We start from the raw sequence: 13,013 nt of genomic DNA on the forward strand, positions 1-13,013 counted from the left end.
TAAAAAAAAAGAACAAGCTATAAACAAAAAACAAAAAGGCAATTAATGCGAGGAAATTGTATATGAAATAAAATATAAACAGTACATTATATGGCTCGCTTATGTATAGTGCTTACATAGTCATGAAAATGTAAACTCTGAATATTTATTTAATTAAAAAAGATTGTGGGGTTTCAGTTCAAGATGGCAATGTAGGAAGACCCTGAACTCACCTGCTCAGAGGGACAGAATGAACCCACAGCTATCTGTGGGGCAATTCCCTCTAGAAACGGTCACGTAGCTACATTGGGAGGGTAGAGGATGGAAGACTGTCAGCTTAGAGAGGAGCGGTTGGGAGCGTAAGATGGCTAATTTGTAGAAAGTGATACATAAGGAATATGAAAGGAATATGTAAAGCTGGAGGAAAATAGTAGTATAAACATGTTATTTAGAAATTTGGAAATAAATACTTGAAAAACTAGTTGAAACCAGGAAATGTTTCTTCTGGTGAGAAGATTCCTGTTTTACATTACAAGCCTGTTAAACTCTAAGTACATGCGTTTCTCTCATAAAAAAATAAATTATAAAAAAGCAGATGGTTAAAAATTGATCCTCTTTAGAGCAGTTGTTAAACAGTATATAATAAAATATTAAAATAATTGCTCAATAAATCTATTTATTTAATAAATAAAAAGAAGCGGACTATTCTGGCTCGTTCAGGTACTTCCTGAATCTGAAGGAAGACGAAGGGAGTAAGTCATCTATGCTGGTTCCTGACCCTGGAACAAAAAGAAACCAGAAACGCCGAAAGCGATTTAGGCCGTGGTTACTGCAGTACATCATTAAAGGCAAAGGCTCTGATCCGCCTTCTGTTCACTGTTTCTAATTTTCATGGAAGTAATGTTTGTAATGGAACTCTGAGTCACTTTGTAGCAGTTTTAGTACTCATATTCTCCTTTCATCCTACAAGGGAATTAGTATAGCATTGTCAGCGTCCAAAGAAGTGAGGGGCCACAATGTCAAATATTTATAAAATATTTTAAAAGGGACATAAAACTGGAAAAAACGGAGAGATGGAGATCAATAGATAAAGAGAGTGCATCGAACGAAAATTTATAACATGACAATTTTTGTTATATTAACACATAAACTATGGCAAATGACTCTTTGAAGTTCTATCTGGGATGGATTTAATATCAGGCTAGAAAAATAACTCTGTAAATTCCCTAAGCACTTAAATTAAAAAGTATTGTTCAAATTTCATCATTTAAATTTTGACAAAATAAGTAAAACACAAAGATTCTCCAAGAAAGAGAAATAGTAGAATAAACAAAAGGATGAATACTTCTTTCCTCCCCTTAATGATAAATAATACAATAAAGATTAAAAAATGCATTTCCTTATCATTCATTCTTGGTGATGTACCCCATTAATAGTGTGTCCTTTCACTTACTAAGGTGATGCATTGTAATGTATAACAAATGAAAATTTCCTTTCAGAGACGATGCTGTGTGTCTTCTACTAGAAAAGAAGACCTCCAGGTTTCAGGCTGCCTTTCTAGCAAATAAGGGGAAATAGCAACAATGATTAAGCAGCCCTTCTTCTCCTTCTTCCTCCCCACTCCTCCTCCCACGCCTCTTCCCATCCCACCTCCCTCTTTTTAAACAATCTGCTTAAACAGGCACGAACTGATAAGCAGGAATAAGAAGAATGGTGAGGAAGGATGGCTTGGAGTATCTCACTGAAATAAAGAAAAGTCATTTAATTATACAAGCTGAGATTCTGCATCAAATTAGAGTTTCAAGGAAAGGATGTAAATGAACAACCCCTGGGGTCCTACCATTCAAGGCAATAGACAAAAATTCTGAAGACATAGTTAGGTGGACAGGTAACAAAATCTTTTATTTAAACCACATACAGTTTGAAATAATGGCAGGTTTCTGCCTCAAAGCCCGTTTCCTCTAAAACACCCAAAGAAAATCACTCTGCCACCCTCTACCTGCTCAGTTCAAGGTTGTGCCAAGAAACCCTTCTCCCGCCCAACGGCACCGCCCCTTGAGAAAGGCAGGTGGCTTAGCTGGTTTCATCACTGTCTGGTCTCAGGCATCCTTTAGGGTTTGTATTTCCAGGCGTCCTACTCTCGGCGCCCTGGCCTACCCACTGTCCTCTTCCTCTGTTGCTGCCCTCTGATGCGCCCGTGTGCCTGGCCGTGCAGGACCCCCCCGGCACAGCTCTAGTCATCAGTGCCGCATGCTGGTCATGTGGCCATGCGGCTTCCAGGACAGCATCGACCGGTCCACTAAGCCCTGTCCTACAAGGTGGTCCAGTGGGTACCAGACCCTGCCTGGGCAGAAGGGCAGTGATGGTGAGAACTGCCGTCGCCGACAGGGCCCCTGCTGGCGGAGTGCACAGGCAGCAGATGGATGGCTGCCGGGGCAGCTTCCCACGGTTTCCTGTGCGGGGTAGGGGTGCGGAGCCACGCCGCTCCCAGGGCCTGCTTGCCGAGCTCCTCCCCTCCCCATTTACTGGCCTTGCACCCGCTGTGCTCCAGGCAGGCCCCGAGCAGCGGGAGAGGGGCGCTGGGAATTCCTGGACCACGCAGTCCTCCAGGCCCAGGCCCCAGGAACTCTAGCCCCGCCCCAGCAACCAGGAAAGAAGGGAGAACAAAGAGCTCAGCTCAGCGTTTGCGTGTGCTCCCTTTTTAAAAGCTGCTTCCAGAATTCCGTGCCTGCCAGATGCAGCTGCATCAGCACCCTTGTTGTCAGAGCAACGTACGCTGGTTCGGCAGCCGCAGTGATGCTGTCACTCAGGCACCATCCTTGGTGCTTCCCCACCCTGCCCCTGTTTCCCGGGGGGAGGCGGGCCCCCTCTCTGTTACAAGGAGATCCAAATAGAAAACATTACAAAGTCAACAATATGTGGGTCAAGGGTAAAGTATTTCTTTGTCTCAGGTGCCTATAAAAAAATTATTCTAGCTTGTACTATTTGAAGCTATTTGGCAAATATCAACTTAACAAAGAAATAAACTACAAAAATAAAGATGAAACCTTACCTCCTCCTAGTATATGGCTCAAAGTAGTTCCTACCATAGCAGGACCTTTCAAAATCTGTTTTTCTAGTGTAATGAAGTGGAAAAATTGAATTCACCAAATTCCTGTCAAGGAGAATGCTGTGTTTGTACAGAAATGCCTTGTCAAACCTGTGTGTGTTGGAAGCTGAGAAACTGAGAGGGTCTGGATGAGGGTAGATGTTCTATGTAGGACAAGGGGATGGATTTTTTTTTTTTTTTTTTGCAAGTTTCAGAAGAAAAAAGAGAGGGGAAAAAAGGACATGGGTGATGGAAAGATGCTAACAAATCGTACAAGGTGACATTTCTTTGAGACCGCCACCACCATTCTTCATGCAGAGGTGCAAGAAAAAATCATGAAAGCCTCAAGGTTAGTGAGCAGAAAACAATGACTACAGGCATTTCATCTCCAAATCCTTGCAGTTTGGTCCAAAAGGCACTGTTCTGGTGGGTCTGATTGGCCAGAGCTGCGCAGCTTCAATTAAATGAGGAAAGCCTGAGTTCTATTGGTTGAAACAGGACTCCAGAAACTCCTCTGTGAGGGCTGGTGAGATGGCAGAAACATAGTGCAGGCAGGCAGTTCAGTGCAGGCTTCTCCCTGAAGTGCAATTTGTGCGAAAGACCCTGCGTAGAAATGGCTGCTAGGCTCTTTGAAAAAACAAAAAACAAAAAACTGAGCCCCGTAGGTCACAAGGAGCCCTTCTTAGTATGTGTCTTCCTTCTCAGATTTCACAACGGCTTCTGTGGGGCTGGTAATCAAGGCAAATATGGGGAAGCTTTGTCTAGGCTACATATCACCAGTAACTAGACATTTTGGAAAAGAGCAGGGATGGAAGAAGAGGGTTTGGAGTTGTAAGTAGCACATACCACTGACATAGAGAAAGGATGGTAATTAATATAAATTGTGCAGGGTTCAGCATTGGGAACTGGCATGGATGCAAAGGCATCATGCCCTTATTGGTGACGAAATGCCTGCCAGAGTTCATACGAAAATTACTATGACTCATTGGGGACCACTTTGTGTGGTATTTGATTCTTGGCTCTCTACATATTCAGCAAACTTTGGTCCCTACTTCTGGACCCAATTCTGGCATTCTATCCTGGCATGAGGACATTGCTCATTTTGCACAGCTCTCTGGCAGAAGCAGCTCCTATTATCTTAGGTGAGGACTTTACACTTTTGCTCATGAACCCAAGATGTAAAGAAAGGTCATCCAGATGAAAATCAATATTTATGGTCTTAAAGGCCCAATCAGCAACACTAAATAAACATAAGAAATATGGATGTGTCTCCAAGGTTACAACACCTGCAAGGATAAATGTTCAAGGAATACACCTAAAACAAGAACACTGAATACAAGATTCTAGAATAGTCCCAACCTGTGCCTAGCAAATGTAATTACTTGAACCCTAGCCTCCTTTAATTTTTTTGTTCTGTCCTTGAAACAGTTTCATATCATTTCCAAAGAGTCCCTGATATGGCCGGCCAGAAGGGGGGAAAAAAAGGAAGCTGCCTTCATAATGCAGATTATAAAATTGCTATATTTGAATCAGCTGAAAAGCGATGATCCAAACATTTCCTGAGTTGCCCAACAGTTTTATCATGTAGAAGAAGTGATTAGGGGAATTGCTACTCTGTGGCAAACTCTAACCAATGAGGAGGTATTTATTGCTGAAGTGGAAATGACAAGAATCTTGGGAGAAAGTTATGTTAGAATAGGAAATGTTTAGCATGAAGAAGGACTGACTCATGAGCCACCCATTTGCTATCTTCAAGTATTTGAAGAACATCCATCTGTAGGAGATTTAGATTGTTTTATTTATCCCTGAGAAGTAAAACTAGGTTCAATGACTAGAAACTGGAGTGCAACCAATTTTACTTATAAAAAAAGTAATACGCAGTGTTACTCATTTTTTTGGTAACTATTAGTGTCAGAGCCACATTATTGGTTTTTTGTTTTGCTTTTAATTTCATATCACGCAAAAGTAGAAAAGGTTATTGTTAAAGGGGAGGAGCTCCCTGTTGCCAGGGGTGTCCAAGTTGTGGCTTGCAGGCCTCTTGTTCAGAATTGGTCCTATAAACATTGGGAAGAGTGTCAGTTAGATATTGCTACATAACAAACCATTCCGACGAGTAAGGGCTTAAAACAAAGCTACTTACTTAGCACATGATCCTGTGAGTCAGCTCTCCTAATCTTGGTTAGGTTCATTCATTTGTCTACAGTCAGCTCCTGGGCCAGCTAGGAACTGGCCTTGGCAAGCTGGCTTCCCACAGCAGAGAAGAGAGTCCCAACAGAGAGGAAGGGTGTAAAGCACTGGCACATCACCATTGCATTTTATCAACCAAAGCAAGCAAGTCACAAGACCAACCAAGATTTCCGGAGGAGAGAAATAGATTTCGTCTCTTAATTACAGGAGGTAAAAAGTCACATTGAAAAGGGCCGAGGTACAGGGAGGAGTGAAGGATTGTAGTCATTTTCACAACTTTGTACAAAAAGTCACTGAAGAAAGTTTAGCAGAGGAATGATGTAATCAAGTAAGTGTTCTAGAATGATCACTTGGAAATATGTTGAGAGCCATTGTTTTAGAACTCATCAACTTATACTACAGAACACACACAAGTTATATACAGTCTTCACTTTGCATGACTCTTCTGATACGCATAAAATTCAATTACCATGAGTTTAATTAAATAGCACCAACCCCTAACAACCCTGTTACAATTTTTGTTATCATGGTATGGGAACTGAATGGTTATATAAAGTATCAAGTTTACTGCTTGCTCTTTAGTCCACAAGTCAGTACATAAGTAACAGGTATACATGCTGATCTGTGACCAACCGCATCACTCCTTTCAAAGCCTGTGGCCACTGTACATCTGTAATTAAGTTCACACCTAGCAAAGCATTGTAGTCATGGTGCTTTTTTGTCTCCCAGTGACAAACCCATGTGACATTTTACAACAATGGATCATTAAAAGAGGGACTTGGTAAAAGTATAGCAAAGAAACAAAACGTGATAACGCTGTTTGTGAAATTCAAATGGGACTATGGACATACGCAGCCAGAGGAACTTAGTGAAGGCAAATTTATTAACAGAAATGAGAAAAGTGGTTGTAACAAAAAGGTAAAGATGTCCCAGGAGAAATGACAACAGCGAAACAATTTTACATTAAAGCAATTCTCAGAGATTTTTTTATGACATTGAAAGCACAAAAGATAAAATGTTCAAAGCTGATCCAAACTTAGAAAGGAGTGTGAGAATTAACCAGGGCACAGAAAAGATGCTCGCTTTTTATAGCATAAGTTATACATGGAGAAGACATGCACCATTCAGGACTACCTGTGATGCTGGAGGGCACTTGCAGAGGCCAAGAGAGGCTTCAACCTGATGGCAGGGTCCAGGTCCTTGTTACTGCACAAGAAAGAAATTGAGGATGAGACAAAGATTCAGCAAAGTACAGTAAATGTATTAAAATGAAAGTATAAGTATATACTCAAGTGAGAGCAGGAGAATTTGAAGAATAAGCTGCCCCAATGGAGCCTGGGGAGAAGTTTTTTATTAAAGGCAGGCAATGGGGGTTAGGGTGGTCTTCAGCTTCTGGTGGGGTGACTGCTGATACAGTTGCCCTTGTCCCTCCTCTCTAGATACTGATTTACTTTTTTTTGGTTCTCTTGGAACTGTCATGGTTATTTAGGAGGCAGAGTGCTTCTGAAATCATAAATTTATTATAATAATATAATGGCCATGTTGGTCACTTTTAGGTCAATATGACTGCTAAATCTGGTTGAGACCAGTTTTCGTTTGTCTTAACTACAGGAAATTGAGAAGGAAAAGCAGGGAACAGGTAGGTGGTCAGCAAAAGTAGCATCTGCAATGTTCAAGAAAGGGTGGGGTAGATCTTAAGGCCTTTGGCCCTAATCTAACTTTCCTGATTATCTGTGATAAGTATTTTTTTAAACAAATAAACATTTTAACTTCCAGTGTGTCCAGTGTTTTAAATTATAGCATACTAAATAAATATTAATTTTACTAGTTTTCATTTCCTTATACATTCATAACCAACAATAAAATAGTTCTTAATGTTTCGACAAAAGATCACAGAACAATTGTAATTCTTCCCATTGATAGTTTAGATTTCTTTGCATGGTTTCAGCTTACATAGTCATTTTTACGGTCCTATAGTACTGTGCAAAGAAAGGACTGCTTGTACAAGACATTTCCTTCTCAAATTGTTTTTTATAACTAGGTTTGGAATTGTTTTGTGTGTAGTAACTCTATAATTAATAAACAACAAAAAGTAGCTGTTAGGAAAACAAACCGAATTTCAATAAATAAAAGTATTTGTTAAGTAGAACCAATCCATGCTTTGGGATTTAGTAACTGCTCCCACAAGGAAAACTGTGCTTTTCCCTAAACATTACATCAGAGCCAAAAACAATGAGGCTAATGAGCAACAAGCACATCTTTATTAAGAATAAAAGCTTTCTGCTTCAAAATAAACACTGGTTGCAGCCTTATCTAAAATGAAAAGCTTCCACTTTTTAAAAGCCTGCCTGTGATTTTGAGGGATGGGGGGCGAAGGAGCTAACTGCCGATCTTCGAGCATGTTCTGTTTGTATCAGTCCCTTTGATCATCTGAGCTAGGGAGAAAAATAAAAGCACTGTAAAGGCCAATTCTTCCATAATTTTCCTGTGGCCTTACAGCCAAATCCAAAAATGTTGATGTAAGCATTAAAGTTGGACACCAAATCATGTGTCCAACAAACCAAGTTCACACATACAAAAAACTTTAATAAGATATATGACTAACTCATCACTCTCCTCCTTACACATTTCTGACTAGTCCTTTTCAATGGTTTCTATGTCTCTTTTCATGCTGTTAAGTATTCTTTAATCATTACTCTAAACTCTACATCTGATAAATTACTTACTTTCATTTCATTTAGTTCTTCTCAAGAATTCTTTTTTCTTCATTTAGGGCCTGTTTCTTTGTTTTCCCATTTTGGCTGCCTCTTTGTGTCTGTTTCTATGTATTGGGTAGATCTGCAAAGACTCTGATATAGACTTGTCTGATATAGATGCTGACTATGACTGGCCCTGGGCAACCTCTTTGGAGCTATCAGCGTTCCACAGCTTGTGGCTTCCTCTGCTGGGCCCACATATGTGCAGAAAGAGCCAGACTGCACACCACAGCGAGCTTTTACCAGTACCCGGCCTGGGGGAGGATCAGCTAGTCTTGGAGCAACCAGAGATCCACCTTGACCTCAGGCTTTCTGTTAGGCATTGTCTCTGAGATAGCCTCCAGCTGTACTCTTCAGCAGCCAGGCTTAAGCTCCACAGAGTGGAGTGGGAGGGATTCCTGTGGGTGGGGCTGTTGATTTCTCCCCAGGCTGATGACACAGGGAGGGAAGTGCTCTGCCCAAAAAGAGGTCTTGTACGGTACGCACAATGACTCAAAACAGGGGACCTGGCAGCTGACCCTTCAGCTCTCTCCCCAGATCCACCAACCCCAGACTCTCCTTACCTGTCCCTACTCCACTCTGCCTCTCTGTGCTAGAGTCCAGGGTAAGTGGCTGCAAACAAAGAGGTTCTCTGTGCCTCTAGCCATCTCTCCTTGGTGGACAGTAACCCTGCTGCTTTTCACAGCCAGGTGTTATCTGGGTTCCTTTCCCAGTTCTAGTGCTGTAGGCTGGGGTGTCCAGCTTGGGGTACCAGACCCCACACTTTGCAGAGGAATGCCCCCAGATGCTGAACTATCTCTTGAGCACTTCAGCTGCTGCCTGTGGGAGCCCAGCCACCCCTCTAGCACCTCCTCTATACTCCCTACCAATCTAATTGTGGTGGTGTGGTTTCCTCCGTAAGTCCTTGGTTATAAGGCTTCTCTCCGGCTAATGTTCAGTTGGTTATTCAGGATCACTTTTCCATCATTTAGTTGTAATTCCAGTTTGGTCCTCAGAGGAGGTTAGTGTAGCTTCCACCTACTATGCCACCATCTTAGATTTTCAGTCTCCTCCCCACACAATTAAATGGATCAAAATAATATCTCTTTTAAAAAAAAGGAGAAGAAAAATGAATATTTAGTGAAAATGCAGTAGTAGGTATTGTATGTCACAAATACTTCATCTGAGAGTATCTTCATACCAAGTTACCCTAACAATCTACATATAGATTTGTTTTAAGGTAATAAGAAAATGGTCATATTTATTTATTGAAAAAATACTTATATGGCTTTCACCCTATGCCAGACACATTCCAGGCATGTTATGAATATTCCATCAAGGAATCATTTCAGCAACTCATTCATTTATGAGAATGAAAATGAAGTATTTTCATTTACCTCATTTTAGAAGAAACCAAAGCACCGAGATGCTCAGTAATATGCCCAATATCACAGTAGTAAATAGTAAGCTGGAATTTGAACACAGGCAGGCTGGCAACAGTGTCTCAGCTCTTTATCACTATGCTATGACATGCTGTTGATTTTTTTCCACTCAGCAGTTTATTTTAGTATGTTTTCATTTTTCTTTCCAGATCCCTCCCACTGATTTCTATTTGTTCTGCTGAAACTGGAAAATCAGGGTTTTTTTTTTTTTACCATTTAGAAGAACTTGGATATGATTCCTGATCTATGACTTTCATTCAATTAAATGGTCTATGTACTTCCATTGAGCACACATTGTATATAGTGCCTTTGTTTCTTGAAGAGACAGGGGCCTATTTTTATAAGCGACAGACTTCGAAGAAATAATTATAGTTACACACTTCTGGTGTTACTATGTAGCAGGCAATGCATGTGCTAGACACTTTTATGTGCAGTTTCTCCTATGTCCCACACAACTATAGGATGTAAGTAGCATTATAATTGCCATTTTATATATTAGAAAACTTAGGTTTAAAGAGGTTAAGTAACTTGTTGAAAGTGTCATAACCAGCAGGTTGTGGAGCCTGGACCCAAAGTCAGTTTTGTCTAGCTCTGAAGACCATTGTTTTGTTATAATTCTGTGCCATTATACATCACTTTCTGGGATGGGTTATTTCCTTACAAGGATACTCAGAGGAAGAATTTAGAGAACAGTGGAAGCCACATGTTGCTTTAGAGAAAAAATTCTTCCTCTGTAAGATGATAAGCCACATGGATATTCAATGACTAACCTTTTATAATCACAAGCCATTGACAAATGCCTGGCCAGAATAAATACTACATAATAAAATTTAAAGGGAAGTTTTTAAAATCAAACTATAATGCAAATATCCCTTCTAAGATATAAATTGTCATAAATATGTCTTACCTACCCTAGACCATGTCTCAGAAAAAAACATATTCAGACACTTTATAAACACCTTACACAAGTCTTTATCAAACTACTGCTAATTTTTCCAAAATAATATACTTTTCAGAAACTAGATGGCTTTTAAAATGTTCCAGCAGTCCCAGTCATAGTTTTCAATACCACACATTTCTCATTTCTGTTTCCCTCTACCATTTCTCATTATCAGTGAACAAAGATAACACTTCAAAAATATGTAATATAATATGTGTTACCTCAAGTCTTAGCTTGTCAGGGGCAGTAATGAGGACCCGGTGTCCACTCCTGTTGCCTGTGCCTGATAACCCATAGTCATGCATGAGTACATTTCCATCCCCATTGACCAGCCTGGTGTCCAGATCAGCAGTGCCTGCTGGGAGCTCTGCTGCCTGGAATATGACGTCCAGTTCAATGGCCAGATGCCAAGTGACAAGATCACTGTGGGAGGAGATGACTCCTTCAACACCTTCTTCAGTGAGACAGGCACTGGCAAGCATGTGCCCAGGGCAGTGTTGGTAGACCTGGAACCCACAGTCATTGAGGAAGTTTGCACTGGTACCTATCCCCAGCTCTGCTGCCCTGAGCAGCTGATCACAGGCAAGGAAGATGCTGCTAATAATTATGCCCATGGACACAGCAACATCAGTAAGGAGATCATTGACCTCGTCCTGGACTGAATTCGGAAACTAGCTGACCAGTGCACAGATCTTCAGGGCTTCTTGGTTTTCCACAGCTTTGGTGGGGGAACTGGTTCTGGGTTCACCTCCCTGCTAATAGAACCAATTATGGCAAGAAATCCAAGCTGGAGTTCTGCATTTACCACACCCCCCATGTTTCCACAACTGTAGTTGAGCCCTACGATTCCATCCTCACCACTCACACTACCCTGGAGCCCTGGAGCACTCTGATTGTTGCTTCATGGTTGACAATGAGGCCATCTATGACATCCATCATAGAAAACTTGATATTGAGAACCCAACCCACACTAACCTTAACTACCTTATTAGTCAGACAATGTCTTCCATCACTGCTTCCCTGACATTTCATGGAGCCCTGAATGTTGATCTGACCAAATTCCAAACCAACTTGGTGCCCTATCCCCACATCCACTTCCCTCTGGCCACATATGTCCTTGTCATCTCTACTGAGAAAGCCTGCCATGAACAGCTTACTGTAGCAGACATCTCCAATGCATATTTTCAGCCAGCCAACCAGATGGTAAAATACGGTCTTTGTCATAGTAAAGTACATGGCTTGCTGCCTACTGCACTGTAGTGACATGGTTCCCAAAGATGTCAATGCTGCCATTGCTACCATCCCATCAAGGCCAAGTGTACCATCCAGTTGGTGGACTGGTGCCCCATTGGCTTCAAGTTGGCATTAATTACCAGCCCGCCACTGGGGTGCCTGGTGGAGACCTGGCCAAAGTACAATGAGCTGTTGCATGCTCAGCCCCACCACAGCCTGGGCTTGCCTGGACCACAAGTTTGATCTGATGTACACCAAGTGTGTCTTTGTCCACTGGTATGTGGGTGAGGGCATGGAGGAAAAAGAGTTTTCTAAGGCCTGTGAGGACATGGCTGCCCTTGGGGGAAATTATGAGGAGGTTGGTGTGGATTCTGTTGAAGAAGAGGGTGAGGAAGAAGGAAAAGAATACTAATTACCATTTCTTTCAGTCCTGCATGTCAACTCAGAACTTCAGGTTCAACAACAGACAAGCGTTAAAGCTTTCTGGTTAGATTGTCTTTGCTTTTACCTGTAATCATGTCTGTCTTTTTTCATGTGTACCTATAAGAGTTTCTCCTCATGTCTCAAAACAAAGGCATTGAGAAAAAAATGCCATGTACCCTTTTAAGCATCACTTCTTTTGAAAAAATAACTAGAAAGAGAAAGCAAAAAGGAACAATTTTTCTTTTTTATTATTGTATAATGTTTTCTTTTTTATTATTAGATTTAGGTGTACAGCAGAGTCATTGGACAATCATATACTTTACAAAGTGTTTTCCCCAATGTTTCCAGTACTGACCTGGCAACATAAAGAGTTATTATAATACGATTGACTATATTTACTGTGCTGTAGTTTGCATCCCCATGACTATTCTGTAACCACCAATCTGTACTTCACATTTTTCACTCAACCCCTCAATCTCCCTACCCTCTGCCAACCACCAATCTGTTCTCTGTATCTATGACTCTGCTTCTGTTTTATTTGTTCATTTATAAAGTTCTTTAGATTCCATATATATGTGAAATCATATAGTATTTGTTTTTATCTGACTGATTTATTTCACTTAGCATAATACTCTCTAGGTCCATCTATGTTGTTGCAAATGGTAAGATTTTGTTCTTTTTTAATGGCCAAGCAATAATCCATTTTATATATGTATCACCACTTTCTTTTTTATCCTCACAAGAGGACATTTTTTACATTGCTTTTTAGAGAGAGATACAGAGAAAGAGAGAGAGACACATCAATGTGAGAGAGAAACATTGATCAGTTGCCTCCCCTAGGTGCCTGAGGAGTCAAACCTGCAACCTAGGTAGGTGCCCTGACTGGGGATCGAACCCACAACCTTTTTGGTTTACAGAACAAAGCTCCAATCAATGTAGCCACTTGGCCAGGGCTATGTACGATCACTTTTTTAATCCACTTGTCT

General features: G+C 41.0%; 1 pseudogene; it reads left to right on the forward strand.

Annotated features, from left to right (window-relative positions):
• Nucleotides 1-10,670: 10,670 nt before the first annotated feature.
• On the forward strand, nt 10,671-12,016 carry LOC129085371 (tubulin alpha-1 chain-like; annotated as a pseudogene).
• Nucleotides 12,017-13,013: the final 997 nt, after the last annotated feature.

Source organism: Pteronotus mesoamericanus, unplaced genomic scaffold (genome assembly GCF_021234165.1).
Source record: "Pteronotus mesoamericanus isolate MK-2021 breed Mesoamerican mustached bat unplaced genomic scaffold, CSHL_Meso_final scaffold_232, whole genome shotgun sequence".
Classification (NCBI taxonomy): domain Eukaryota; kingdom Metazoa; phylum Chordata; class Mammalia; order Chiroptera; family Mormoopidae; genus Pteronotus; species Pteronotus mesoamericanus.